Source organism: Pinus tabuliformis, chromosome 9 (genome assembly GCF_031772625.1).
Source record: "Pinus tabuliformis cultivar Carrire ecotype Pingquan chromosome 9, CPIR1, whole genome shotgun sequence".
Taxonomy (NCBI): domain Eukaryota; kingdom Viridiplantae; phylum Streptophyta; class Pinopsida; order Pinales; family Pinaceae; genus Pinus; species Pinus tabuliformis.
In genome coordinates this window covers 182,639,753-182,646,584 of record NC_142307.1, presented here as the reverse complement: position 1 = coordinate 182,646,584, position 6,832 = coordinate 182,639,753, and the positions used below count along the sequence as shown (strand labels likewise).

Here is a 6,832-nt window from a genome sequence, read left to right as displayed (position 1 = left end):
ACCCGTGTACATATATGCAATTACTCGCAAAAAACTTCACTACATCACAAAATTTGTACATACCCAGATCTTAGCATACACATAAAAAATCACACGTCAAGACACTATCGTCACTAATCAAATCAAACCATAATCAACATTTTCATTTCGGATCTATTGGATCTAATCCATGATCTTATTCTCGAGTGCATACTTAGTTTTAGATCAAACAAATCAATAATAGCCCATTACATGCACACTTGCTTCAGATCTAACTATTCATGAAAATATTCATCACTTGCACACCTCTACCACTTTGATTTTCATCTCCTTATATATCTTAGCCCTTATCCAATACCACAGGTCAAAACCATACTAATGTCGATGGTATTCTTAGACGGGATCAAATATCCATTACTAGGCTCAATACCATAGGTTAAGACCATGGTAAGGACCCTTGGTATAATACCATGGTGCATTTACATGCCTTTACTTCTTCATGTTTGCATCTATACGTGGCTTTTCTTTACAGAAACCGCGTATTCTCTACTTTTATTTACCAAACCTCAGTGTGTACACAACTTTGCTTCATAGAACCTGCATATAGTCGACTTTGCTTCACCAAACCTGTGTATACTTATTCAAACTTCATCTTTATCATTCTTTTGTCTCTGAATTAATAATTCTTTATTGTCACATCCGTATTGGCCTAAATAGTCATCCTGCTACCATCATGTTGACATGTTCATCAAGTAGATTCCCATCAAAAGACAACTCATCAAGTAGTTTGCCATCAAGGACAACATATTAGTCATAATGCCAACAACATTCTATATCTTCTCATGTTTGAAGGATGAAACATGCGAAAGGGAATGGAATGTAATGTACTTAAATGGGATACTATGAGATACCCAGGTTGTTACCCAAGGGGAATAACAATAGATAAGTGGTTGTGTATTGTTATGCATGGAGGCTATTTATAATAAATAAGACCCACAAAGTACTTTGAAGTCAATACTTGTAAGAAGGCTTACTATAAGTTTTCACCTACTAGAAAGATTCTTTTAGAATGTTCCTGGTAGGTAGATAGTGTTATACAAAGAAGTATAGGTGAAGTAATTGTGTATTATGAAGACTAGTATAGTTGTAGCAAGCATTTCTTATGGATTATTTTCCTTCCTAAGGAATAGCTCATAGTGTTACCTTACCTCAAGGGTTTTCTCTACAATTAGTAGTTCCATTCGCTTATTATATCGATATTCTATGTTCAAGTTAACTATTACCTTATATTGTTAGATATATTCAAAACAATACACCGTCTCTAAACTATTTAAGGTGGGTGATGGGTTCCATTTGTAAGATCTATATTTTTGGGAATTTGACCTATGTGGAATTAAAATCCATATGTGAGAACTTTGGAAAGGGAAGGGTTACCATAATTTAATTTTTTATTTTACTATATTTTTGTCCTAGTCATTGGTATTCTTTTGGTGGGAAATGAGGTAGAAAATATAAAAAAAACCTATAGGTTGAAGGCATTTTCCATGTTCCTAGTTGTGTGTGGGAGCACGACTACTAGAGGTGAGGGACACAATAATAATGAGTTGTAATTCTAATCTACATTGCAACTTGAAGGTCATAGATGTGGATTCATGCCAAAGTGTGTGGACCATAGGTCTTGATATTTTATAGTTGCCTCTCCATCAAAATGAATGTTGTGCCTTATGCATGTGTTGTTTCATTGTAAAACTTTGTCGTTGAGTTGATATGTAATATCTTACTAGCCATTGATTGGATTTAACTATTGATGGTTGAGAGAAATTAACATGTTGTTGAGCTTGAAGCCCCTACATAATGCTTACAACCAATTCCTCTCATTGTACATTAGATGTGATGAAAATCACTTGAGAATGCATATTCCCCAAATTTTATTTTATTTCTCCTTGGAGATGACCTAGTTTTCATTAGGAGGAAGGACTTAATCAAAACAATTTGGATACTTGGAAGCATGCGCTTATGCTTAGGGTTTACATTGTTCAATATGATAATTATATATTAATTTATTCTTGTTTCCTTATCATATTTTTGTTCCATTTATGTTGCTTTCTAGAATGCATGATTATTGAGGAAAAGTGATTATGTTAACCTAAAGGTAATAATCCCACAAAAGTATTCATGGGTTGGGGTTGTATCTAGTATTGATATCCATAATAAACACAAATTCCTCATAATTGTTCATGTCCTAATCTATGAAAAGATATAGTTTGCCATGTAATTAATCTTTCATATTATACATGCAAATATCAAATCATTTGAAAAAGTAATCATGTACAATGAAAACATCAACATGTATCATATGACTAAGTATTGATCAACTAAACATTAGTGGCCAAGAATAAGCAAGATGTTTTAATACCAAAGTGTGTCATACAATTCAAACCATTTTGCCCAAGACAGGTGTTACATCCTCCTCCCTCAAAAATTAATGTTGTCTGTGGGATTTAATTTCCAAATCAAGGGTGTATATATACTTGGAATTCAATAGCTAAATATTTAAACTAGAACACTTCCAAAAGCAACTATCAAAGCATCATTGAATTAAATGCTACTAGTACAATATCAATCAAAGGAAATCTCAATGCCATTGATCAACCCCATACTTTAGAAAAACAACATTTCATCCAACACTCAACAATTATCAATTGAACTCATTAACCATTTCATTAATAAAAAAATATTTCAAACAAATCATATATTACCATCTAAGCATGAACAACAATTTCGTAGGAGCACCAACTAATCAATTTTAGCATTAGTCAAATATTACTATAAAAAATATCATTATTGAAGCACAAATTTAATATTAATAAAATCAAACAAGTGTCAAACCTTCTGCAAAACAAACAATTGTCAAACTTGATAATTTAACACATAAATGTCATCCAATAATTAATGTAGTCCATAAAACAATCCACTTGGTCATTGCAATAAAGTTGACTACACATTACCTATGTCAAGGATTAAATGTAGAATGTTGTTATTAAAAAGTGATTAATTTGGTCTAAAGTTCTTTTAGGGTTTTTTACCTAAAATGATAGTATTGTAACTTCTAGTTCCTATGGTGAGATTTATCTTTGTGAGACTTAACCTTAGCTACCTCTAAACTATTTAAAAATAGTGATAGCTTCCATTTAGGAGATCATTTTTTGTGGAACTAGACCTATTACAAATTGGAATACTTGTGTGAGAACTTTGGAAAAGAAAGGGTTGTCAATAAGTTGTTGTTGTGCTAATTTAGTGTAGTTTAATGTAACTATGCACTGCAACTATTGCAAGTTTGAGGTATTTCCCTTATTCTTGGTTATATGTGAGAGCATCATTGCTAAAGGTGAAGAACATAGTAGTACTGAGTTGTAGCCCTACTCTACATCATATCATGGGTGTTCTTTTCGTGGGTGGATGAGCTAGGGAATACCATAGCATACAAATGAGAAGTAATTTCCATTTTCTTAGTTATATGTTGTAACATCATTACTAAAGATGAAGAACATAATAAGAATAAATTGCAATCTCATTCAACATCTTAACTTAAGCATTATAATTGTATATAACATTACAACCTATAAACCAAATACACTAATACTTACCAATGGTGTCTTCACCAAAAATGGGTGTCTTCATCAAAGTTCTAATCTATTATTATTTAATATCTTGCTTGCTATTATAACTATTGATAATTGAGAAAACTTAACATAATCTTTAAAACCTAAATGTCATATTGGCATTATAACTTGATAATTGAGAAAGCCTAACATAACGTTTAAGCCTGAGCTGATGATAAAGTTCAAGCTAATATGTCTCTGGTTGTACATCGGGAGAAAGGAAAAGCCCCTCCGAGTACGTATTTCCCACCAACTTTGTTGAGATTGTCCTTGAAAAGGGAAGTTACACTAAAAGGAAATACTTCATCAAAACAATTTTTATAAACAAAAATTTAGATTTAAATACATAAATATAATTTTATGCTATTCATTCTGAAACATATATTTTATTTGCTTATCATATATTTATCGTATATGTTACTTGCTTATCATTAAGTATTTATGTATATCTATGAATTATACATAATAGAGTTGTTGTGCTGGGCTGTCATAACTACATAAAACTTTCATGAAAATGGACGCTTAACAGACAATTTACCATGGATTTCAAGCCCTTTGGCTGTAGCCCTTTCTGTCCTAAAGATTTACAACATTCTTCACTTTAGGCTAAGGCTGTCATAACTAAATAAAACTTACCTGAAAATGGACGCTTAACTGGCCATTTACCATGAATTTCAAGCCCTTTGGCTGTAGCCCTCTCTGTCCTGAAGATTTACAACATTCTTCACTCAAGGAGATCACAAATTAAATTTTACAATTTTCTGTAAACAACATTAAATTTTACAATTCTCTTTATAAAAAATTTTGCAAATATTCTGGAAATCTGCTATTGAAAGGGTTGTAGGATGGAAGTGTTTTGGAAGGAACATCTTTATTCCAGCTTTTGAGAATATCCTGCAGCGAGTCAAACAAATTGCACTCGCTGCTGTGCATAGAATTTCACAAATATCCAGAATCTGCAATTAGTATAATTTCAAAACTACAACCACAACAACATTGAAATTGAAAATAATATAACAGACCAAGATTTTTACAGAACTGCAAAATAACAACAGACCAAGAAAAATAAGATTTCACAGAACTTCGGTTCGTCTTGCACTGTCGTGGTTTCAACTTCCAATTTCAAATGAGCACTGCAAATGAGAATCCAGCAGATGGAAATCTGACTGCAGAAACTCAAAAAAACAAAATATACTTCATTGGAAACGGTCTTTCCTATTTCCTTTTCCTTGGGATTGATCTATATCTACACAGTGACACAATATGCTTTGGAATATTTCTTTATGGTACAGGTATCAGGAATAACTATTTTCTATTTATCACAATCAAATATCCCTATAACTGAATCTGATTCATGCATCTCCATCACCAATCTGTAGTTTGTTTTTGTCCTCATGACCATGACTGTTAAAAAGGTATATGGACCAGGTCACAATCTAGAGATTAAAATATATGTATAATCGTTAGCATGTACTATGAGAAGCCAAGAAATAGTACAATTTTTTTTGTGATCATCAAGACCTGAGAAGAAAAACGCTGAGCTGCTGCCCGGTGCTCCCATCGGGATTGATCATATGAAAGGACTCTGAATCTGAAGACCCAACAACTCGTTCATAAGTTGCTCTCATATACATGAGCTCGCCTTCATCTCCCTTAGTCACAGTGGGCAAAACTCCGGCCCCAACCGATATGGACTGCATCATCTTCAATACGGCTCGGTCGTTCTCTGTAACATTGCGTTTTATGGCAAAACCCACCTTGCGCCCATTGCAATACATGGTCCATACAGGAACAGAAAACAAAGACCCATCGTGGGTGCTGTCCTTGTCACACTCCAGAGCAATCCTCAGCAGACCGTACTGCATTTCCTTCGCCAACAGGTAGGTCGGAATGGCAAATTCCAGAAGGAGAAGCGTAGGTCCGCGTCGATCTTCTTGAATACAGAAACTGACTCGCCCTTTCCTGAACCCGAAAATTGTGCCCGTAACGGTCGGGCCAAGAGAGCATTCCGAGCTGTCTTGGTCTTCGACAGGGCCACCGGTCATGGATTGGCAGGATGAGCCACAGCAGGGAACCATGAACTCCATCAGAGATCTCAACGATCTCCAGCAGCGAACGTCCTTTTCACAGTCCACGGATGTTGTGCGATCTATGATCTCCATTGCATTCCTCTCCCTGCTGATGTCAATCATCTTCATGTTCGTCGATCAAACAAGGTCGAGAGTTTGGAATCTTGGTCTTTTGCCCCTGAAACAATTCAAAGTATTAGAGGGTATCTTTATATCGTAGCAAATTTTGAGAATATAACAAGAAAGATTTAAAAAAAAAAAAATTAAAAAGAAAAATAACAGTTATATTCAAATTTTGTAACACATAATATCCTATCCTTCGATTGTAGATTCAGGAAAATCAGAAAATATAACAAGAAAGATCAAAAAGAAAAATAACAGCTATACTCAAGTTTTGCAATACCCTTACCTGCAACTCGAATATGAACTATGGAGATTTATGCTGATGCAGAGAACCTATAACTGAAACTCAACCAAAGCTTACGCAGGACTGTAACTATCAAAGAACATGCGAGCATTCAAGAACGATAATGAAGGCACTACACTCAAACCAGAGACTCTGGGCCACCAGTTTCAAGCACAGCAAGAAATCATAGCGTGGTGGCGTTGGAAATATTTAAACGCACATAACAATGCTTCATAATGATCAGCCATATGGTCACTCAGGGGAGGATCAATGCTGATGGACAAAGAAAATAGTAAACTAGGGTGAGTCAAAAAGACGCTGCAGCTGCATGCCTCCAAATATTTTCCCTATGCTTTCGGCAGAGCCTCTCAGCTTTTTTTGAGTTACCTCGTGCTTCGCAACTTTTTGACAGCTGCTTGCACAGTTGTTTCCTAAATAGAATTATATGCAATCCTTTCACCCACTACCTTAAATCATTTCTTCACAACTTTTCTTAACCTTTAGACTACCCACACATGATTCTTTTCTAATATAATATTTACATTCAATTGTAGGTATGGAGCATTCATCAAATCTGAATGTGTTTAAAGCCTTTCAACACCTTAACAGGAATGGAGCTTCACATCAGCTATAAATATAAAAGCATAGTTTGGGGATGCGTGGTCAATACATTTACATAGTTGTATCCCCACTTTCTTTAGTTGTGTGGATGAAAT

The 6,832-nt window shown here is 34.5% G+C and overlaps 1 pseudogene across 1 annotated transcript; it reads right to left on the bottom strand.

Annotated features, from left to right (window-relative positions):
* Positions 1 to 4,640: 4,640 nt before the first annotated feature.
* Positions 4,641 to 6,601, bottom strand: LOC149147737 (protein MIZU-KUSSEI 1 pseudogene; annotated as a pseudogene). The gene is made up of 2 exons (XR_016262871.1): positions 6,120 to 6,601; positions 4,641 to 5,888 (listed from the first exon to the last, which is right to left on the bottom strand). The product of XR_016262871.1 is annotated as a protein MIZU-KUSSEI 1 pseudogene (transcript).
* Positions 6,602 to 6,832: the final 231 nt, after the last annotated feature.